At 38.2% G+C, this 25140-nt stretch overlaps 1 protein-coding gene across 8 annotated transcripts in view; it reads right to left on the reverse strand.

The window, feature by feature from the left end:
• LRRC4C (leucine rich repeat containing 4C) overlaps positions 1-25140 on the reverse strand; it is a 1285379-nt gene that overhangs the window by 864115 nt on the left and 396124 nt on the right. For all 8 annotated transcript variants that reach the window (XM_072969820.1, XM_072969821.1, XM_072969819.1 and 5 more), the window contains one exon: positions 8088-8278. The gene's annotated coding sequence lies outside the window, so the exon portion shown is untranslated. The remainder of the gene's footprint in view (positions 1-8087; positions 8279-25140) is intronic.

Raw genomic sequence — 25140 nt, forward strand, 5'->3', positions numbered from 1 at the left:
TTCCACAGCATGTTTTTGTTTGAATCAAGATTACTTTTGATCTTGGGCTTTCCCAGTGCCCTGACCAAATAATGAGTTGTAACCTTTTTGAAAACACATGTGGCAAATCAAACATGAGGGTGGCTACAGTATTAAGAGATTAATCAAGGGCTGCAAGACAGTGATGATTCCATTTTCATAACAAAAGCTAAAGCAGACTATCTCCCCAGCATCATGATGGTATTTAGAGTATGTTGCCCAAAGTAAAAATGTAAGCTCTGAAACCTGTTGCACTGAATTGAAAATCTGCTGAGACCTAGGCATGTGACCTGGAAACTTCAGGTTTCTTTGTGAAATGGAGATAATAAAGTCCACCTCCTATGATTTCTGAAGAATTAAATATATTGACATTTAGAATCTTCTCAAATAGTGATAGAATAGGGGCTTCATAATTGTGATTTGATTTGATTTTCTTAGTTCCTTCAGCTCTTGCTTCTATACTTTAATTATTAAAAAGTTAAAATCACTTTGATTCCCAGTTTCTACAAACTGTAAACTATACAATATAAACATTCCCATAAGATTATAACCAGATACATGTTCATTAGTCCATGAAATGATTTGGTGGCATATCAAGTACTATGATAATGTTTGTTTATTTTATGTAAAATTATGTAGACTTTTTCTCACACAAACATCTTCCTTTTATAAACAGCTGTGAGGCTGAAGAGATGAAAACTGATGAAGTGTTAACACATTCATTTTAATTTAGTTTAACAAACAGGTCACATGCCCGTAAGTCTCTGTCTACTCTCGGAATCCTGTCAACCACACAGTGAATGTGTCACACTGAAAAGGTCTAGTGGGAGAGATCACATGACTTCTTTGCGTGGCAAAGCTGCCAGCTCTCAGTTATACAAGAAGAAATCATAGCAGACTTTGCACATTAAAGAGTTAATAGATTCACACGTTATAACAAAGTGCAGGATTGATACACACTTCTGTAAACACACACTCACACACTCACAAATGTGCACCTCACATTTCTCTTCTCTTTGAATTCCTCAAGTGGTATCTCAACAGCCTTAATGAAACCAGATGTAAACTGAATTACATTCTTTTAAAACTGGAGTAATCACACATCAACTTGCATTAAGTCCCTTCCCCGCAGATCTAACGGGTGCAACATGGAGCTCTGAAAGCACATCCTGACCTCCATTTGTTATTCACATTTGTTCATTCTGCTGTAAATTTGATTTGATCTTGTTATAATATCCTTAAATGCACTAAATCTTGCATTAGTGAGAAGACACATGAAGCTTTTCAATTGATCTGTTGTCCTATTCTCCATCCTAGACTATCAGTGTTTGTGAATGACAAGTCTGTGAATTACCTGCCTGCTATGTGTAGCGAGGTGAAGCCTTGAAATCTATTTCCAATGAGAAAAAAAAAAATGCACATCCACATTTTCCCCCAAATAAGGAGCATATGAAGGACATCTTCATATGCTGTGTCATTGCGTCTGTTCCTGAAGTGAGCTGCAGTGACAGCAGTGACTCGGGTGACAGAACGAGAGCCTCTGGGGTCACTAGGCTGCCAGTTGCTAGTTCTTTCCTGGAGTATATGTCCAGGCCCTAGAAGGCTGACCACTATACCAAGCGTGTGTCGGTGACCACAGACACCTTGCCTGGTTCTCAAAAGAAGAGAAAAAAATAACTAGCGAATAGTTGGCAATCACCTACACTTGAAACAAAGAAATACTAAAAGTAAATTCTGGTTCCTTTAGGTAAAAGGCATTCCAAAGTCATTAAAAAAAGGGAAACGTTCATGAAAAATATTATACATGAAAAGCTTGTGATGATCAATTGTTTAGTCCTGATTTCCCCATTTATTTCCACCATGCACAATTTCTCTTTTTTATCAGTGAATATATGTTACCTTTTATATGAGATTTTCTGAGATATAATTCACATACCAAGAGGTCACCTTTAAAAGTACATAATTTAGTGGTTTTAAGCATATTCACAGACTTGTGCAATGATCACCGACGTCTAATTTTAAGAACATTTCATCACTTCAGAAGATAATGCCACGCCCATTTCCAATCACTCCTCAGTCTCCTTCGCCTCCAGCCCAGTTTGGACACTTCATATAAAAGGAATGATATGACATGTGGCCCTTTGTATTTATCTTTTCTTATTGTCCGTGTGTTTTCACAGTTCACCCATGCTATAGCATGTATCAGCACTTCATTCCTTTTCAGTGGCCAAATAATGTTCCATTTAATGATGCGCCATATTTCATTTACCCATTCATCAGTTGTAGACATGTGGGTTATTTCTACTTTTAGATTATTATGAATAATGCTGCCATGAGCATTCATGTACACATTTTTGTGTAGAAATATGTTTAACTCCCTTAGGTATACACCTACGAGCAGAATTTCTAGATCATATGGTAACTATGTTTAACATTTCTGAGGGACTGCCAAACTGCTTTACAAAGTGGGTGCACGATTTCACAATCCCACCATATATGCAGCAATAAAAAAAAACCGATTTAACAAAATTACCATACAGACTAACTAATTTTGGCACACTGTAACTGTGGAGGTTGTTCTGCCTTTATAAAGAGCAAATGTCTACGCTAGAGCATTGCCCTTTTCTGTAGCAAGATTTCGCCCTTGCGATTCTTCATTTTAAAAGATTATTTCCACTCATTGCCATTATAAATTTAAGCAAAATTGGAGAGCAGAGAGAAACTGAAACATAACAGGGAATTTAGGACACAGAGAACGCAGAGTAGTACAAGCAGAGGTAAAACAGCCACCAGGAAATCAACGTTTAACTTTGCATTTTTGTGTCAAGGAGGAAAAATAACATTGAGATAAACAACGTTGATATCTGTAAATATCCCAAATTAGGAGTTTAAAAATAGTCTTTGGGATAAAAATGGTATTTTTCCCTTTAAATACATTCTTAAAGCAACATGAGGTAGGTAGATATTGCAAACAGATTTCGCTAAATTCCAGGGCTTCTAACAGCCCAGGGTGTGAACATCCAGGTGTTCTTCTCTGCTTCTTACATTAGCAGTAATAATGGTAAAGACGATGCCTTCCTTATTTGCTGACAGTTGTGTTGATGATGCAGGAGGCAAAATAGCATTTCTCTTCTGGGCAACGTTAATTATGGAGTGCTGACAAGAGTTCAAAAATAAATCCAGATCCTTCAAGCCCATGCCCCACATCAATATAATATGAAAAAAACTCGTAACAGACTGACAAGCATGAGAGAAATATTCAGTTTGCATGATGCCCATTCTTTTGCAGAAAGTAAAAAGATTCACGGTAGATTTAAAAACCAATGTGAATCATGGGTTATACCAGAATAACAATTTAGAGACCTATCTGTCTTTTTTATTCATAGTACTCATTTGATTTGTTGACACAGAAAGAAAGTGTAGCTTAGGCTCCTTTTTCAGATGATAATTTTGAGGGTCTGAGAGATTAAATGACACAGGAAATAAGAATTTTATTCCAGGGTACTGTCACTTCATCCAATTCTGGTATTTTCCTGTTTTTAGGAGAAAATTTCAGATTGGAGTCCAGCAGTTTTAAAATTAATTACAGGGACAATGAGTCAGGGTTTTTGAAATGTGGGCCATATAATGAATTGAGTGTAACCATACCACACAGTTATTTACACAGTGCACATTTCCTGTTAGAAATTAACTAATGTTACCAGCCTCAAATATTTAGAACATTTGCATTATATTGCTAGGGGTTAGCAATGATCTGGGATCTATTGTCAAAAAATAAGAATGATTCAGTAAGTATTTATTAAACTCTACTACAGTTTTTAAAGCAGCAAGTTAAGGTAAGTATTATCCTCATGAAGGAAGAAACTAAGTAATGAAGCACAGGCAACTGGCCAAGGTCAATAATAATGTTTTGAACTCATTTTGAACTCAAGTCGGTCTGACCTCAAAGACCCACTCTTTCATGTTAGTTTGAGAAAATGTATTTAAGTTTTAAAAATGGGCTGGTCCTTTGCACCAGTAATTTCACATCTAGGACTTTATTCTGAGAAGAGAATTACAGGCCTGTACCATAATTTCCCCACACAAATCTTTATCTCAGTGCTATTCACAGTTGCCCAAAAATTGGAACTAGCCTAATGACAAAACAAAAAACAAAAAACAAAAAACAAGTGCTCAATTAAGTTATCTGTGTTCTATTCACATTGTGGCATAGTATGCAACCATTAAAATTTTTGTAACAAAATTATTTGTCGCCAAAACAATACTACAACATATACTCGTTCTGGTGAGCTTCACTTAACCAGCGAAGTTCAATGGGATGTGCCCTCACTCTGGTTTTCATTCCAAATAAAATTAGGCTGACTCCCCTCTGTGTTCCCGTAGGTCTGTATATGGCATATGGCGGTATACTTCAACATTACTGTCTCCCCTCATAGGCAGTGACTTCCACAAGGTCAGAAAATAAACTTTAGTCACCTTTATGACCCCACTCACATCTAGCACACTGGTTCATAGGTAATATGAATTCAATAAACATCCACTGAAAGAATAAATGAACAATTCTTTAGCACTGTGTTCAACCCATTTCATGCTAAAAATTATGTAGAGAATAAGAGTTCTATGGCTGATTGGGGGAAATTATCATGCTAGCTCACAACGATAGAGGAAAACTGAGGTTTTAGCTACCCTTGACTCCATCTTGTTGCTTTGAAGACAGAAAGGGACTATGATCTTGGCACACCTGTAAGTCACTCACTGCACAGTAAGGTCTTGTCATGGACCGATCGCAAGGGTCTGGCAATAACGTGAGTTAATGCAGGGGTTTTAATGTGAGATCTGTAATTTCTATGTGATACACCTGCATAGGGTTCCTCAAATACATCTCTTGGAAGTATCTTCAAAAATTTTTATACATTTTATTTGTATGTATGTTTATTTTGTAAGGAGAGAGGACTTTCATTTTTTATTCAAAAAAGCCATGGGATCTACAAACTTTAAATCACAATGATGGAGTCTACATTGTCTTCATCATATTATTTTGACTAAAAACATCTTAACTTTCACGTGTGTATTTCATTTGTAAAATCAAATTTTGTTTTTGCTTTCACTTTGAGACTGGGGTAAGCTGACTTTTTAACAAAGCCCATTAAAATGTAGTTAATGAGAAGCTTTGTGCATTATCCTTTTCCGTGGACATGACTGTACAGCAGAAATACTTCCAAGAAGACTACAGAGATTCCTCTGGGAATGAGGAAAGAAGGCTGCTACTTGGAGCTCAGTGGTGATGAAGAGCTCTGACCTCTGGCCTCTGTACCATCGCTATTTTCAAGTTATCTAAAGAAGTCAGAGAGCAGATCATTGGGAAGAAAGTCAAGTGGATAAGGGCCAGGGAGAGAGAGAGAAGGGCAGTGGGGCACGTTTACAGAAGTCTAAATCAGAAGACTGCCTTCCACTGCTACTCAAGAACTCGACACACCTTCTTGAAATCCAGTTGGCTGGGTATGTGTATTTCAATATAAAGGTACAGCCGTATTTTTTTTTTCATTTTTAAAAGCTTCATTTTTCGTGGCCTGAAGGAGTTTCTGTTCATTGCCATGGTTCTGTTGCCTAGCAGAACCATCACATGCCATGCTTAATATTCTGCCTACAATATCAGACTGGAAATGCTGACAGGGGAGAAAAATCAGGTGTTCACCTCATCCTGCTCCTCCCAAACTCTGCTGAATTGGGACTGCATGCAGAGCTGGAATATTCCCCCATCTACCACCCTGGTCAGTCTCAGGCTAGTCCAGTTTAAAAAAAAACACTACAAAGGAAGCCAGGCCACACTCAGAGTTTGAAGACATATCAAGGAGGACTGGGGGACTCCAGGAAATACAGTTTCATTGAGACATAACAGGCCTGGTCCCTCTATTTGCATTTTGGTTTGATTTGACCTAGATTTTCATTAAGAGACAACAAGGGAGTCTTAAAGACTGTCTAAGGGATCATGAAACTTTGGAGCCAAAATCAGAGGTCACCCATTCCTCACTTACATAGGTTGTTGTGGGTAAGGCGATGTTTTCTGCAACAACATGTGAAGGTAAAAGTCATGCTACTGTTTATTGTGTGCTTACTTTGCACCAAGCACTGTTCCACATGCTTTACATGTACTAATTCGCTGGTTCTTCACAACAAAATTATGAGCTCAGTACTGTTACTATTCCCTTTCTGTCAGTGGGACAACAAGGCACAGGAAGATGAAGTAACTTGTTCAAGGACATACAACTAGCAGACAATGCCTCATCTCTTAAATAATATGTAATAACTGTCTGCAAGGGAGGGCCGTGCAAGCAGGAATTTTTCTGGTTTCTTCATATTTAATATTATTTTTTCTTTTTTTTTTTTGAGAGGGGAGCTATATATCCAAACCCATAGATGATTACCAGAAATGAGTATACTTTTCAAATCATTAACCCCCTCCCCATACACACATACACACATGTATCCTTATACACACCTGGAAGGACTTAACAATGGCAAGATTTAAAAAATCAATTTTGGATATATTGGCCCTTCCCTGTTGAAAACCAAACAATTTGGATGTGGTACAGTAAGAAATGATAATCACATTTCCCTTCTTATTACATTCATAGACAAAGAATTTTGGGTAAGGAAAAGCCTTCCTTTCACCTCTAATTTAATTAATAAACACAATTAAAACAATACCTTGCTATCCCAAGATAAGTCAAACAATTTAATAATTAATTTTCATAGAAAAAGAGTCATTCATTACTTTTCTTATTAAAACAATAAATGTTCACTGAGCAACAACTTTGCTTTATTTTAGTATCTATGCACGGAGTACATATAGCAATCAATGAAACAGACCACACCTCTGACCTTGTATTTGGCGGTAAAGACGTTATCACTACTACACTAGTGTTTCCTCTTAGTTCAGTGCATTCTATATTTATGAAGTTTATGAATGTATAAAGTTGAAGTAGGAGCAATTTGAAAGAGTAAAATTAGACATTGTGATATAAACAAATAGATTTGAAGACAACAAATAACTCTGTAACCACAAAATCTAACTGACACAGAGACAAGTTCTTAATATCACTAGTTCTAGTTTAAAATCTCCTAAAGACACCTATACTTAGCACAGAAATCACAAACTCTGAATTTGGATTTCTCATTTCTTCTAAGGAACCCTACCTCTTAAGATCTCCCTGTCATCCGATCCCAAACACCCTGGTATACACGTCAATCAATGCCATGCTCAACAACACATCCTCTTTAGATGGTTCACAGACAAATTAAATCTCCCACTCTAACAGAGCAGAGAGAACAAGAATGGGGAGTTATAAAGGACAGAAATAGATGAATAACACATGAGTATTTAAAATGACCAACTAGGAACACAAGAAAAAATATATATGACAGGAAAAGTAAGTACTATAAACTCTGATATTACTTGAAATGCACATACAGATAATTGTATCAAGTTCTTATTGCAAATCATTAAAGACCAGGAAGACTCTGGTGTCAGGCTGCAGCACTTGAAGAAAGGTCCCACCACTTAATGGCTAAGTGATAGGCAAGGCTTGATCTTCTTGACCTGGATACCCAGAGGCTAGGATCCCAGAAAACCAGTTGTCATCTCCCTTCCCTCAAAGAGCAGCATCATTCCGAAATTAAAACCCAGAAGACATGGACACTGGCTACAACTGAGTACTTAAGGCAGACATACTGATAGAATACTGATGAGATAGAACAGAGCTGAAGGGCAATAATTTAAACACAAGGCTTGGGTCCTGGGCTCTGATCACAACAAGGGAGGAGCCGATGAGCTCTCAGTTATAAACGCTGGGGTTGAAAATCAGAGCTGGAAGCTATGATTCTGCTACATCACAGAACAGTAACCACAAAGTTTGAACATCAGCCCCAAACCGTCCTAGAGGAAGGGCTACCGGTGTTTCCCCAACCATGAAGCTTATGACCCCCACAGCGCATAACTGGGACCCCTCTGAAGTATGACGTCTCGCTCACCAGTTCCCTGTGCAGCTGGCATTGAGAAGACTGCTCACCTGCTGCTGCTCTGTCTCTGCAAATTTTCGCCTCGATAAAAGGCTGGTCCCGGCTGGTTGTGTGTGCTTTCAGGTCATTCACTCTTGATTACTCAACATTAGATGATCTTGGACAAGTTACTAATTCTCTGTGAGCCTCAGTATCCTCTTCATCAAATAGGGATAATGACAGTAAACACTTCATTTGGTTTCTGTGAGGATTAAATGAGATAATCTATGTCAAGTGTTTATCACAGCACCCGCACATAGTGAACATTCAAAAATGCCAGCTATTATTAGAATTTAGGATTTAATTCCAAGGGAGTTTTTAATACAAATAAGGGAGATTTTTAACAATCATGTCTCAAAAGGAACTAAAAGATAGACTTGAGGGTTTTCATTAAGAGACTTAGAGAACTGTTATTTTATAGTTTATGATTCCATTGTTAATGTGGTAAGGATTATATGACAATAAAGTCATTTTGAATTTCAGCTAGATAGAAGAGAGATTTATAACATAAAACAGAGTTAGGCTTCCATTTCTAATTAGTGTCTGGGCATCTGTTTGTACTTCTCAATAGACGAGGAATGGAGAGGTGGGTGTGAGAGAAAGACAGCCCAAGTGACGACATTTTTTTTCCTACATAATCATTCATTCATTCATTCATTCATTCTTCTCTGCATTATTTCCTTTATCCAACAGTCACATATTGCAATACACAGTACTAAACACCACGGTGTGTCAAGAAAACAAAAACCAGGCCATCGTTGCGAAGTAGGAATCAGCTTGTCCAAAACTTATTCCCTACATGCCAGTCTCCCAAAGTAGGAGCTGGCCTCCTGCAGATCACCTGGAAGTCAAAGCAAAATGCTTAAGCAATCAATTCTGGTAAAATGCTGATGCAGCAGATTCAAGCATGTTCAAGAACGTCAAAGAGCCGGGACTCTAAGGTTTACACGTTAGCACACTGATTCCGTCAAGGAGGAGGTCTTGTGCTCTTAACCAGGGATGTCAAACTTGGCAGAACAGGACTAGGAGCTGAGACTACGCCTTACACGGAGTTGATGGATTCAGCCCTTAATCATTCCAGGGAGGGACTATCACTTTGCTAATTAGTTTCGTAAAAGCCTTCTGCTGTCCAATGCTTAGATTTGCTAGATTCCTATGTGCTTCTCCCAGAATACAATGGGAAATTGGAGAGCACAGACCTCTACCATTGTGAATGTCTCCAATATGATGTTCTGTCATCATTCCTAGTGTGTGAACTTCCTGGTGTCTTGTCCTGGTTTGATCAATGCACCTGCTACTCTAAAGAAGCTTATTACATAGAAGATCATATAATTCTTAAGCATATTAAACAAATAAAATTAACAGAACAAGCTGCCATGGGAAGTCTGTGCCATGTCCCAGGGGAATAATTTATTCCCTCTACTGATAAACCTCTGGCTCTCTTGGAGGTGTTGGTCAGAATCCAATCCTACACCTCTGACCATTTCCCTCCCCATAAGAAGAGGAGCGGCTTTACTGTATAAGATTAGTGCACCTGTACCAATTGCTCTTGCAAGGTGAGAGGCGGGCTCTGTTCCTACATGCAATTAACCGGTCTCAGGGGCCAGGGGCCAGTTTGCGGGGCATGATAGAAAGTCTGTTTTGACCTTATGTACCATGTTTCTCAATACAGCTTTACTAATAATAAAGTTAACATCTAAGGAAGTCAAAGCTTCCTTGTCCATTCTTCAATTGGTTCAGAATTTAAAAGTGACATTTGATGCAGTGTCTCTTTTCAGCCTCAATTTTTAAAATTCAGACCTGAATTTGAATCCCAATTGATATTGGAAAGCTTGAGTTCAGTCTTGAGATGTCAGCGTACTCATTTGTCCCTGGTAATAATTTCTACCTCATTGGGTTGTATGAGGATTCACTGAGGTATTGTGCCTGACATGGCGTAGGTAGTTGTAATTCTGCTTATGTGATATATATGGTGTAAAAAGAAGTCTAGATGAGAACCTTCTGCGATTAGGGACGCGGGAGTTGAGTCTTGACATCGGGACCTTTTAATTATTTTTTGTGACTTTAAATTTGGGAAATATTATTTAAAAATTAGTATATGACTCCAACAAAAATTTGAAACCTCATTACAGTTTGTGCTCATGCACTCCAGCCAGTATGACCCACTTTTCAGAACAAAGAGCTTGAGTACGGCAGCAAGACCAAAGGAGGACATGTAATAAATTACCGTGGAAGTCAAACCTCGGTCCCGCGCCTCTCCCGTCGTTGCTCTCCAGGGGTCATTTAAAATGCAATTCCCTCTGAATGGGCACAGAGCAGGTCTATTGCCAGACACAACTGCTTTTACTACTAGCAGTGGTTTAATGATTTTATGTCATCACAATAATAGAAACATGGCATTCGGCTGTGACTGCAGCTTGTTGTATGAGTCTGTTTTGAGAAAGCTGGTTTTGTAGAGGACATGGAAATGTGGAGTCTTGGCTGCAGTTTATGTCCCAAAAGGCTTAGCCAGGAACTCTCGCCCATCGGTCCCCTCTGTGGACGTCTCATGACTTTCTGAAATGAGTGTGGTGATCTGAAGTCTCAAACAATGATTGTTCGCGTACACAAAACCCTTCTTTTGAGAGGGAGACTTGAGCCTGAATCCAATTTTCCCATCAGCATCCCTCCCAGAGAATTTCAACGCCTGAGTCTTTCTTCTTGGCCGGGGAAAGGCACACAAACTACGATAACCAAAGCACACATTCTTCCCCAGTGGAGGACGTGGCCTCGTATCTTCCACAGACCAATCTGAAGCTCAGAGCCATAAGCCCCGCATTGTCCTTCACGCGCACGTAAACACTAGGACCGCCAGCACTCGTGTGCAGCTTTCTCCTCACCTCAGACAACTGATTCTCTCCACACTTCCGTCTGTGCTCCTGAGTCTCACCCCTACCATCTCTTCTAGGACCTTGGTCCACCAGTGCTTTACCTTTGCTCCTACATTTGCACCTTCCCCCTTGCTACTGGACCTCTCCTCTCACTCCGTAAACATGCCCAAATCCTTACCACTACACACACACACCCCTCTGTCTGCCTCTAGTCCCTGACCTATTTTTCTCCGCAACCAAACTTTAAATAGTTCACTTTGGCAGCCTCCCACTTTCAAAATTCCTTGTTTTCTCTCCTGCTTCTATAAATAAGTGGGTGATTTTTTTTTTGTTGCCTTCTTGTTTCAAACAATACACCACAAGGTTTATATCTGTCGTTTCCCCTCTTCCACACACGCCCACAGTTGGCTGCTCTCACGGATCTCCCCAAATTGCTCACGTAAACTTCATCAGTGACCTCATTAGAGTTAAACCCCATGGTCAATATCAGTAATTTGAATATTTTGCTTGCATAGGAAACTAATGATACTGCCTTTCGTCTTTTAAAAACGTTCCTCTCTTTGGTTGCATTCCGCTGCATGAAATAAACTGTTTTATTTCCACTAGTTACAATATATTTTCTACAAATACTGTGCCACACACTTCACACTGTTAAAACAGCCCTGAAATGTAGGCAATATTATAATATTGAACACAGTTAAAAATTAAGCAAGTGAAACCTAAAGAAATTGAATAATTTTGCCCAAGGTACATAGGATGTACGAGGAATGGGATGAGAACGCAGCTTTATCTGGCACCAATGTACATTTTTAAACTTGCTAATATCATAACTAAGTATTTCAAACAGACAGAAATAAACTGATTGTGACAACTAAAACATCTCCTCTAGTCGCAGATTTAACATGTTAACATTTTGCTTAACAATTTGGACTAATTTATTTTTCCAGAACAGATATATTAGAAAGCGCTGAAGCCCAGTTTGTAATTCTCCTCAATTTTACTCCCTTTCCTGCCCAGAGGAAAGCATTATACTCTGGTTGGTCTCTATCTTTTACGTCCAAATGTTTAATCCTACTATTAGATTGATACAATCGTCTTTATTCCTCCTGCCTTTCCTTTTCCTTTGTCTGGATATTAAATCTCTTTCCTGTTGGCATTCACTAATAAACTTTAAACATACACACTTGAGCATCTATAGATCATAAACACGTCTAATCCCCTCTCAAACCAGGAGAGGCTTTAGAGCATATTCACATTGAACTTCTTTCTGTAATTTACCACATTATGTTGTCTTGTTTGTGCCTTATGAAATGCTTTGTCTAAAATGACCAAGAAATTAGTAATATGAATCATCTATCATCTATCTGTGCATCAATCATTTTTTACAGTCCAAGTTTGCTTGCATTCACCTATATGCTTGATAAACATACAGTTTAGTATTTCCAAACCATCCCAGCCTTATTCTGGGAGGAGGGGATTCAATTTCCTCTTATTAATGTTCATGCTCTGTTTGGTTTTGGTGGGAGTCTATGAATTAACGAATTGTCACAGTATTTTTATGAACATTTTTTTAAAATTTAGACTCCCCCCTGAATTATGTTTTGGCTAAGTATAGGGTTTTAGTTGACAAGTACTTTTCACCCACCCTGTAAAGTTACCATTCAGTTGGGCTTCTCATCTCCATTATGACTGTGAGACATCTTCTGTAATTCTAATTTTCATTCCTTTGATTGTAATAGATATTTCATCTTTGATTGCTTTCAAGATCTCTTCTGATTGTGCAAGTTCTGAAGTTTCACAGCGATGCATCTCGGTATAGATTTGTTTCTGATTATCCCGTCAAGGATATGGTGTACTCAGGCATTCTGAAGACTGATATCTCTTTTCAGTCCAGGAAAATTCTGAGCTCTCGCCTTCATTTTTCCCTATCCTCCTTTTCTAAAAATTCTCTTGTACGTTTTCTGTAGTCTGTTATTTTATTTTCTTTATATCTTTACATCTGTGATGCATATCTGATTAATTTAACCAGATCTATTTCCAAGTTACTAACACTTATTTACACTTATCTACATCTTTGCCAAATGGATTTGCTCACAATCTCCAAATAGTACAGCTCTTATGCCCCACAGTTCAAGTTTGGCGTTCTCCTTCAAGTATGATGGCTGTGGTGATTTTTCTTCTTTTACGTACTTAAACTTTTACACAATTTATTTTCATGTCTCCTCTGGATAGTTCTATTATTTCCAGTTCTAGGGTGTAAATTCTATTTGTTGAATTTTCTGATTCACTTTAATCATGAGTCCCCACAGGCAACTTGAATGTTTCACTCTTAGGTAATCTTCATGGAGGTTGTTACAAAACGCATCGTCTCCTCAAATTCCTTGTGTTGAAGCCCTAACCCTCAGTATGACTGGATTTGGAGATGGGGGTCTTTCAAGAGGTAATTAAGGTGAAACAATGTCACACAACAGGGGTCCTACTCCAACAGCATGTGTATTCACATAAGAGGAGAGAACAGAAACACGCATACGAAGGAAGTCCCACGTGAGGACACAGTGAGAACGCAGCCACCTTCAAGCCAAGGAGAGAAGTCTCACCAGAAACTAACAGTGCCAACACCTTGATCTCGGAATTTCAGCCTCCAGAACTGTGAGGAAAAATACATATGTGTTGTTTAAGCCACCTTTCTGTGGTATTCCGTAATGACAGCCTCAGCTGACTTACACAGGGGTGTGTCAGGAGCCCTGGTTTGTAGCAACACTCACTGAATGCCAGTTCATATCCACTGCTTCCTTGTTGTTGTGGTTTCTGAGTTTACATTAGAATTTTGTTAATTTCTCTACCCTCTGTTTTTACATCACGTAAGTAATAAAATTTGGAACTCACAAATTTGCTTAAAGCTGTTTCCCATTGCAGGTTTCTCAAAAATGACTCAATGATAGTGGTCAGAATTTTGCTTTCAAGGACACAGTAGCATACCTGCTTGCCTCGAAGCTTTCTGTGGGTAATACGCATTCAGTCTCCTTGTGTATGCAGCCTGTGCACTGGGCGCTCCTCTGAGGGCATGAAAATATCGGATTCTGCCTTTAAAGTCTGTTTCCCAGGTCTGATAGCTGGAAAATGTGGGCCTCTGATTAGTGATCTGATCTTGACATTTTTTCTTCACTCTGGAAACTAAGGAGTCCCTTTCTTGATTTTTGCCCAGGCTAAGTGTTTCAAAAAATACTTCTTTCATAATTTGACTTGCAGTGGAAATGAAATCCTTCAGCATCAGCTTAATTTCAAGTAATGGCCAGGTGTCTCTTATGCCCTTTAAATGTCATTACTCCACCTCTCTCACCCCTACCATATCTTTGACTACCTATTATAACTTACAAAAGCTAATGTCTTTTCCTCCACTTCAGGTAAATATCGGTATTTTCAGAGATCAGTCTCCTCTTCTGATATTCTCACTGAACAAACTAGTCTACTTCCAATGTTACAAGTAACTCATTTTTGAAAACTCCTATTTGATATCTCAACCCCCACATTTGATGGAGAAGCAAATCCAGCCAGCCGTCTTAGCATCACCATTTCACAGAGGCAACCACCAAATGCAGCGTCTAGTGAGACAGAGCAGCTTCTCAGGACTTTCAACGTGCACTACTTCATAATTAGCCAAAGTGACGTCCATGCCTCTAATCGTTCTTGTTCTCCTCCAGTTTTCTTTGGGCTGCCAGAAGTATTTTCTTTCTTCGGAAAAAAGTAACGTATTCATATTTTTTAATCCCACAGTTCTTTTCAATGGATTTCCTTTGCCTACAGAATAAAGTCCAAACACTTCAGTCTGCAAAACCAAGTCTTCATAACTGAACCTCTGACTGCAGGTCCAGACTTATTCCACACCACAACTTTGAACTCCAGTTTAATTAAGCTATTTGTAGGGTCATGTTTCTGTGACTTTGCTCAAAAGATTTCCTCTTCCTGAAATGATTTCTCCTTGTCCCCTCTCCTCCTCCTCCTCAGCTCAACATCACTTTCTCAAATCTTTCAGTCTTTTCCAGGGAAACATGACACCATCCCCCTTTGTATCCCTGGCAGAAATACTAATCCTTGTTACAAGTTACTTGTTAGAATCTCAATTCCATTAACAACACGCCTGCCTTCTACTCTGAAATCATGAGATCATTTAAGACAGGATTTCTCAGCCTCCGTGGTACTGATGCATTAGACCAGATGATTGTTCGTAGTGTGGGCTTCCCTATGAATTGCAGGATATGAAGCAGCATCCCTGACCTCTAGCCACTAAACATTAGTAGCTACCAACCTTCACCAGACATGACAACCAAAAATGTCTCCAGACATCATCAAATGTCCGAAGGGTGAGGGGTGGGGTCTTAAACATCCCTGGCTGAGAATCACCGCTTTAAGACAGGAACCATATTTCCAAAGTCCTGTGTTCAAGGCCACCACATGCATTCCAGAAATACTAGTTAACTGCATAATGAATAAAAATATATTATTTATCAACAGACAGTATAGATACATAGGTTAGTATAAGTTATACTTTAAATAAATGAAACATAAAATATTTGACTTGTGAATTATACTTTTGAGTAATTCAGGGAGCTAAGATAATATTAGAAGAACCTAAGATTGACTATGTATATGCATTTCATTGTGAAAGCTCAAATGCCCACTAAGATATACAGTCAACTAAGAACAATTAGCAATTTTGTGAAGTGGCTGCCAGTTCAAATTTATTTTGCCAAGGCTAATGCTTAGTTAAGTTGATGTTTTTGACAATTGTAAGAACTTTCATTGAATGAGCTTATGATTGAATTTCAACAACTCTGCATTTAACCTGAAGGAAACATAATCTCCTGGGCAAGTGACTATATTGACAATGAGTTCTAGATATAAAAGCTAATTTAAAAAAATCATTATATTCCTTAACAGTTCTTTCTTTAAACATTTGTTTAACAAATATTTAGAGAATACTTAGAAGGTACCAGTTAATCGAAGAAAACAAAAAGACCCTACTACAGGAGACAATTCACGCATGCAAATAGCCTAAAGAAGTTAATTCAAGCACGTTCAAGCGAAAGAGCAACCCCTTTCATTTGGAAAAATCAAGGGAAAAATCATAGAAAACACAGCATGGAATTCTGGCCTTAGAGGGGAAAAAATGTTGTTAACACAGCATTATTTATGATAATACCAAAAATAGAAAATATTAATAGTAACTAGCAGTTGAATCATTACTTCCATTTGAAAATTTTAGTTCTGAAAATTCTGCAATACTGTGCAAACCAGCACGCCCTATATTTAAATAATAACATTAGGAAACAGAATTTTGCATTCAGTTTGAGTTACAGAAGACTCAGGTGTAAAACGCATTTTCATAAGGATTAAAGCCTGGATGAAAACGCATGGCAATGTTAATGATTATTTCTGGAACGCAGGACTGACAAGGGCAATACAATTTCTTTTTTTAGATATCTCAGTATTTTAAATTTATCTCCAGTAACTGTGTATTATTTTTATAGGCACAACTGATATGCTATACAAAGTTTCATTCTTTGACTATTCAGATTTGCAAATATAGAAAGGCTTTCCTTTATTTCATTTGTCATATATTCTTATTATTCTGACAGAAGTTTCAGATACAGGGGAAAAAAATTCTGTCAAATTTTATTTCTATATTTTGCTAAATGGTTATAGATTGTGACTTAGTAAAGCATGTATAATTAAGAAATAATAAATTTGAAAACTGTCATGTTGAAATTGTCATAGTCTTCCCTCCACCCCTTAAATTTTAGTTCTTAAAAAGCACTCACTCATCTATCTACCAACCAATGTGTCTGGAAAATTGATTACAAATTGTGTTACAAGATTGAAAAAACAGTAGGAATGCAGGCAACATAGACAAAAGCTTAAATCGCTTTTCTCCCAGGAAGAATTTGGTATAACCGGAGCCTAAACTGGTAACATCCTTACTTGGATGATTCACATCATGTGTCTCTTATATGGCAGTTATATGTGTAAATGTTCTGCCTCCCAGTGGAGTTGCTTAAATATCCAGATGGAATCGTTTACTTTTTTCATTCAACCCCCTTGAGAGCTGAATGCATGTTGTAGGTACTATTGAAAAACAAAAAGTAACACATATGCAAATAGCCAGTGCCTTTTAAACAGTAGACAGACATCTAATAGATATTTGAAAGAATGTATTCACATAGAAAAAAAAAATGGTTACAGAAATGACAAACCTTAATAAAAGGCAGGAAAATAAACTCTTAGCAGATTATGGAATTATAACTACACCAGACCTAAAATTACAGACCTAATTTTATTTCTTTCTCCAGGATTTAGACCTTCTCAAAAACATTTTTTTTTCCAGAGATTTTTAATGTTAAAGAAAAAAAGGTTGATTCATTGGACTCTAACCTTTCCAAACACGTGTCACATCAAACACACCCCAGACTCGAGACCTACGTGATGGCTGTGCTCCCTGCATGAGCCGTCTCCTCCTGATCATCACATTATTTGCCCTTACATTTCCTCAGGTCTCTGCTTAAAGGTCACTTCCTCAGTAAAGTGTATTCTGGCTACTCTATTAAAAACCAAAACAAAAAAAATAAAAACACTCTCATCCACCTCTATCCATTCAGCTTACTTCTTTTAAATAGAGAACTGATGTCTAACAATATCAAGTTCTCTGCTTGCGATTCAGTTCTCTTCCTGAATGTGTGCCCCACAAGCCCAGGAACCTCATCTGCTGTATGCACTGTGCATCCCCAGCTCTCAGCAAACTGCCCGATACATAGTCGGTGCTCGATAGACACATATTGAATGATAAGATCCCACAGATACAACTGGATCAATGCGTGCATTAATACAGTGGTGACTTTGTTATATCATACTCAACTCTATGGCGTAGATTTGATGAGTCCATTATGACCCCCATCTTGACATTATCATTTTAATTTTCAGTCGCATTTCTTCTCTCTGTTCCATATTTCCATACTATCTATATTTTCCCATGTTTTTCTTAAAAAATTGGCTATCCGTAACTGTGAAAGTAACAGCCACAGAAAATAACCTCTATGTTTTATGTCTTAAATTATTTTTTTTCCCTGAAAATTCCCCTATATAACACTGTCTTAAATTTGGAGAACATTTAATTTTCAAAATGTTGTACTTTTGACATTTTTATGTTGCTAGCTAATATTTTCTCATGACCTTGAGCAAGAGTTTTCCTGAACCCAAATGTAAAAGAGAGGAAACTACCTTAGCTTGCAGGTTTGTTGAAAGGTTTTTTGTTTTTTCGTTTTTTTTTTTTTTTTTGAGATAATGATTTCATACAAAGCCCCTAACATGGCGATTCTTATCTGCTATGCCACTCATGTAGGAAAGTCTCCCCTTCTTTGCCAAAAGTGATCCTTCCAGTGAGGAAGGTAGTGGTTGCCTGAGGACATGAGACTGAAAGGTAGATTTCTAGGCACTGTTTTTTGGTTTTTTCATTTGCTTCTATCTTTTGCATCATTTACATTATTTCTAAGATAAGATTTGGAGTCTATGTGAAGACTGGAATTAGAAATAATAACCTCACAACTGGGTTTTGGTTTTTTTTCCCCCTTATCCTTTAAAGCTTCACACTTGCTACCTGGGCTTATCAATGGGGTTTTGACAATATTCTCTGTATCTGCTGTTCCTTGAACACTCTCACACCATACTCTCCCCAAGGGGCATTTACAGTTCCCGCTCCCTTTTCTTGGAATGTTATTCTCAGAGAGCTACACGGCTTGCTCCTTTATGTCCTTGTGGTCTATCATCAAATGTCACCTTAACAATGAGAAAATTTAGCCATCTCCTCCCAACACTTCCTCTCTTTCCCCTTCACTTCTTTTCTCCTTATCATCGTAACCGTCTGACATGTTACACATCTATTTTTTAGCCTACGTTTCACCCATCCACACAGCAGACCATAAGCTTCATGAGGATAAAGACTTGGTTCCCTCCTAGGAGACTCTGTGTAAAGACTTTGTTCACAGTGTCCAGGATAGTGCTGGAAGCCTACGAGCTGTTCAGTAACAATATGCTGAGTGAATGAAAGTATAAAACAAACACTAGTTATGGACCTAGAATGGAATCCAAATCTGTGACAAGCACGAACACCATCACTGCTCTCTGAGGGAATCCAATATGGCAGAAGGTTAGATATTGAACAATTACACACATGATGGGTTTACAGGCATTGATCCAAATATGCTAAATGATAGTATGATACCTCCAGTTCGGGCTACCTTCCCCCAGATGTCAAGGGCTTGAGGTTTTCACACGAAATGAAGGTACAGGTAGAAAACGTGAGAGAAAAGCTGAAGAAATGCTGAAAAGTTTTTGTCTTGCTCAGCCACAGTTGGAGGGGAAAACATTTCCTCCCCGCATCTAAGGATGTAAGCAGATATGGATCAACTCATTCATATGCAGATGGGAGAATGTTTAACCTGATGAACATAAGAGCCTGTCAATGAAGAAATATGAGTTAGAAATCCATATTTCTCATGTGTTAGTCGGGTGACCTCAGTAAGGTACTTAAACTCTCTTACGTAGCAATGAATTCACTGGTAGAATGAAGATAAAGATAGAACCAGCTCATCATGCTTCTAAAATGACTACCTGAGAACATGTAGGTAATACATGCAGCATAGTGCTTTAGCATCCCTGAGCTATTAGTGCTATTATTTAGTAAATTATTAGGGTTTTTTTTTTTAGATACCACCTGCTTCAAAAACAGATTTAAGGAAAATAAAATGAAAGGACAAATTTAAAACTAGTGAAATTAAAATGAAAAAATACGAGGCAAGGAAGGAAGGGTGACGAGGTAGATATTCCAGTTGCCCGTCCTATGACCATTTCCCTCTTCCGTCTTCCTCGTGGAATCTAGAATTGGTGTGGGGCAACATGCCTGGCTCCACTTCCCAGGACCCCATACCTGTAGAAGTGGCTATTTTCTTAAGCTCTATCCAAGGGAACAGAACTGGACTTTTCTGGATGAAAATTCTGGGGAAGCACTTTTAATAATGGGGACTTTTACCTCTCACCTTTCTACCACCATCCTTGTGAAACACAGACAAGCCAGCCGGAGGCTTACGTTCCGTCCGCTAACCATGGGGCGATCTCAGGTAAGAAAGCCCTGAACTAAGAATCTCAGAGAAGGTGGACAGGAAGGGCCTGAGCCACTGACGGCATCAAGGGGCAGCGCCAGCCTGAATGGCCCCCTCCGGGTGCCTCTTTAAGGAGAGTGTGGCTGCTTTTTGTTTAACCACTTCTTGAATCTCTACACCCCACAGAAAAACAAAATTTTAACTGACAGAGGTGAAATGACTATCCCAAATCATGAAAAAAGGAGTTTGAGACAATCTCTGGCACTGATTATAAACCTTAGCTGTTAACTTCCCAATAACCATGAACAGACAAAAGAAAACAAACAAACAAAAAAACCCCAAAACCAAAAACAAACAATAAAAACAAAAGTGAAAAAGACCTGTGAAATTTATAAAGCTCTCATGAACTAATGCAAAAAGAAAGCCCACATTTATATACTGCTAAGTTTATTCCAGTCATTAAAGTTCAAAGAACCATTTCATAGGTTTTTACATAGAGGAAACGTGTATCTTGGTTTGAATATGTGATAGTTTTTTGAAGATACAACTTGGTCTTTGTGTGTTTGTTCCTTATAGTGACATTTGACAAAAAGAAAAATGTTAAACGTTACAGTAGGACTGTGAAAATATTTCTATGAAAAAGGCAAACACACACTGTTTTCTAAAGGGATAACCTGATTTACAATAGAAATTAAAGAATGTAGAAGAAGGAGCAGTTGACATAAATCTCACATTCTTCCAAAATGAATCATGGCAACCTAGCTGCACACGGAAGCTAAATAAAAGTAATTTTGATATTAACATTTTTGTGAAGTACTTGAGACACAAGCAGGATTTTAGTAAATAAAAGGTGACCTATATATGCTTTGTACTTGGGGAGTAAAGCGGTAACTGTGGCCATTCAGTTATAAAATTAAAGTCCTCGCTCAGAAAGAGGGTTACGCACGTACACCCCAAGGTGAACCAAGAGAACTTCAGGAGGTAGGATCAAGACAATTAATAACGAGCAGTTTAGAGTTTACTCAAATGTTCTGATAAATACTTAAGTGGAATTTACAGAGATCAGCAGCATAAAGCATGGAGAAGACTGGTCTATACATGCTTTGGAGAGCAGGAAATCCTATTTGCTCATCTTGACCACCAAAAATAATTTTTATTTGGCTCATGGGTGCTAACTCAATTACCTATTATTGCCAGCTTACAGCAGTATCGGGGAATCAGGGCCCAGGTCTGGAAAACTAAAATAAGAAACGGGGGGGATGTCAACTGTGCATTCAAATGATGCTCTGTTAGTTAAGAAAGGGAGAGGTTTTTTTGCAAGGGAAAGGAGTTCTCTCTTAAATATGGAAAGCAAGGGAATTCAGACTAGAAAAGCTGAGAGACAGGGCAGTCTTAATTTACATGTCAGCTACAATCTCTGCCTTATAAGACTATTTACTTGGTAGCTCGATGACATTCCTCAAACTAGTTACCGTAGCAACTGCCACATGACACATCAGGCTCTGAGACACAGAGCATCTTCCCATAAGAAACAAAAGCACCACCAGTTTCTCAGAGGAGCAGTACCATTTGGAGGAACGTTGATGGTGTGAAGGGAAGGTGTTAGCCTTGATTCACTGTGAGTTTTTAAAAACTCCTACATTCTAGTAGAGTGTCAACACTGCTTTCAACATTTTTTTCCTCTCCTATTTATCACTTCACTGTCTTTTAAAAAAATGTTAATTACCTAAATATTAACTTTTGGTTAAAGCTGCTAGAAAGCTTTACATGAATCGAACCCAAGCTGTCTTCACAATTTGGTTTTCAAAAGAAATCTCTTTAAAAAATCTAGAGTTTAATTTAGTTTTCTCCAAATGGTATGACATGGATCACCAGTGTCAAGCACAGTGATGTTTTATTAAAAATGTGAATTCTTTTATCCCAGCTCAGACCAATTGAGTCAGCATATTTGGGGTGAGATGTAGAAATTTGCAATATTGGAAATTTAAACTAGTGTTGTGTTCTTTTTAAGACTTTAATTTTCTTACCTCTGTTTCTTTGCTATGCTCTTCCTCACCTCAAATACCCCTCCTAAACTCCGAATTATAAATAGCACCAGCCACTCATCTCAGTTCAACTGTCACTTTCTCAAAAAATAACTGTCCATTTCTTACCAACAAATTTACACACTCCACTACTTCGCTACTACTCTCATTTTCAAATCTCTACTTTATTTTAAACAATGTATTAGATGCATTAATATACATCATAGGGATCTCTCTCTGCATTCCCACTGGATTTTATGTAGCTTTTTATTACCATTTATTACAACACTGAGCTGATGACATCTCTTCTACCAGTTGGGCTTCTCTGAGGGTGGGGATGATGTCTATTTAATGTTAGTGTCCCAGTGCCTGAAATATATAGGTGTCAACAAATGTCTATTTAATTGGCCTATATTTAGTGATAGTTAAAATACTATATCAAAAATTTGATAAGATCTTGAACACTGATTTATTTTAACTTCACGAGAACTATGAAGTAGTTAACTGTTAATACTTCTATTTTACAGATGAGGAAAGACAGCCCTGGACAGGTCAAGCCACCTGCTTTAGATATACACTAGTAAGTTACAGATCAGGATTTAGAAATTGCGCTGTAACAGCTACCCAAGCTTCAGCCACTGAGCATAGAGCCTGCTTTGCTTAAGAGACCATGAATTAATCGTCTCTTTTAAAGTTTATTTTTTTGTTAAAGTTGAAACTAATGCAACACTGTAAGTCAATAAATAATCTTTATTTAGTTTAATAAAAATAAATAAATAATCTTTATTTAGTTTAAGAAAAATAAATAAATAATCTTTATTTTAATGTCTCCCTTTTGGGTCTGGGTTAGAATAGAGATATGAAATAAATGTGTCATGCCTCCAAAATTTAGCCTTGATGAAACAGACACCCAGGTCTTTCTCACCCTCCATGCCTCTTTGTAACAGTCACATAAAATATAAATATATTGGGTGTGAAAACAAACAAAACAATTAGCACTCAACTATGTGATCTTGCACAAATCGTAAATTTTCCTTGAACCATTTCCTTACCTAACACTAGGAGATTTACACTGCATAATCTCAACCTATAAGGTTGCTTCCAGGGACAGAATCGGAGGGTTCAGAATATCTCTTCCCCATATTATATATGTTGATGCCTGGAGAGGTCATGTCTCCCCCAGACTGGTGGACCGCCCCAGAAAGGGATTCCTTGTCCATAACTACCCTCCAATATTTCCTTATTTCACTTAGAGCAACACAGATTCGCCCCTACTCTTCATTTCTCCCCCTCTTCTCATGTTCGTGCCTTTCCACCCACAATCGCCTTGCTGCTGTAATAGCAGCTCCGGGCCAATGACCCGGCTAGTCCCTCTACTTGGAATCCCTCCTCCCAGGTAGACACAGGGCTCCCTTTCCCACTTGCTCCCAGTGCCACCCTCTTACTGAGACTCGCTCTGGCCATCCTACTTCAAATTGCATACACATACTCCATTCTGTTGTCTCTATTTTGTTATTTCTCTTATTTTTAATACAATTAACCTAGCACATTCTTTTGTTTGTTTGTTTTTCTTTTTCATCCCACTTGAACACGAGCTTCCAGACCAGAAATTTTTGTGTGTTTTATACCTGGCTATCTCCCCAGTGCCTAGAAAAGTATCTTGCATAGAATGGGCTCTCAATATTTGTTGATTACGTGAATGTATGAAAAATTATGCTTCGATTCTTCTGTTCATCCACCCATCCAAACAGCTCTATGAATTGATGACGGTGAGGCACAATCTTAGTTGCTGGCATCTTTTTAATAAGTTTTGAAACCTCAGAACCTCACACAGTTCTGTCTGTTCTGACCATTCAAAGTGTGTCCATGGGAAATGATGAACCTTTTAAGTTAACAAAGCACAGGTAATTATTTTTAAAAACTCAAGTGTCAAAACTTAAGACTATAAACATTTGCATTACTTCCAAAGCCTGTCCTTGAAATCAGTCTTGTGTTGGCACAGACAAAAAAAGAAAAATGGAAAACTTTGGGTTTTTACATATCATGAGATTTGCAGGCTATTAGGCTAAATTAGCTCTGGTTGCCTGAGGATGTCTTAGGTGACTGCAGCTATCCCCAAGCATTACCGCATCTAATCCTCGATGCCATGCTTTGGGGAGAACATAAAGAAATCAGAGAAATGCAGAGAGCCCCCATCACGATGATAAACGGCATGAGTAGACCAGACTGTGAGAAAGACCCATCGAATTAGAAACACAGCCTGGAAAAACCACAGGTTCCTGAGGGGGAGGTTTCTTCCTGGTAAATATTTAAGGAAAGCAGCGAAGAGAAAGAGGCCATTATTCTAATTATGTAATGAAAGACTGTTTTTTAAAAGCACTCTGGTTTTATATACACGAGAATCTGCACTAAGCAAGACTCTTTTCAGCTCTGGAGAAAACGAGCATCGGAAGCCAGAAAGGACTTCTCCAAGTCACCGTTTTGGATAAGCGGATTCTTAATTGATGCTAGTGGGGAGCAGGATCTCCTTGCTGAGTTACTGGGATGGAGACTGTCCTGATTTTATGGCAGACAGCGTAAGGAATCTGCAGGCTATGCGTGGTGCAATTGTTTCAGGGAAGCCCGTTCATTAAACTGGCTGGAGGGGGGGCATACCAAAAAATGCTCCAGTCTTTGAGAAACCACAGTAAAACATGGACCTTTATTCTCTTTAAATTAGAAACAGTCTCAAAGATGTATGCATTGGGATCCACTGCCTTTGTTCCATAACTATTGGCAGGAAAGCTTAAAGAAGCCATTATGCTGCTGTAGAGAACCAAGAACTAGTGGTCCTAAGAACTAGGTCTTTGTCCAGGTTGTGTAAGGACCTTGTTTCCCAAGCTATGCTAATTTAACTTTCGTATAGCTCATTTTCCTCAGTTACTAAATGGGGTTAGTGGTTATCCCAGTTATCTTATAGCAGTGATAGTGTTGAGTGGTGTCTCTTTAAAATGAAAAGTACAGAGGAGAATCAGTTTTTCC

Source organism: Vicugna pacos, chromosome 10 (assembly GCF_048564905.1).
Source record: "Vicugna pacos chromosome 10, VicPac4, whole genome shotgun sequence".
NCBI lineage: Eukaryota > Metazoa > Chordata > Mammalia > Artiodactyla > Camelidae > Vicugna > Vicugna pacos.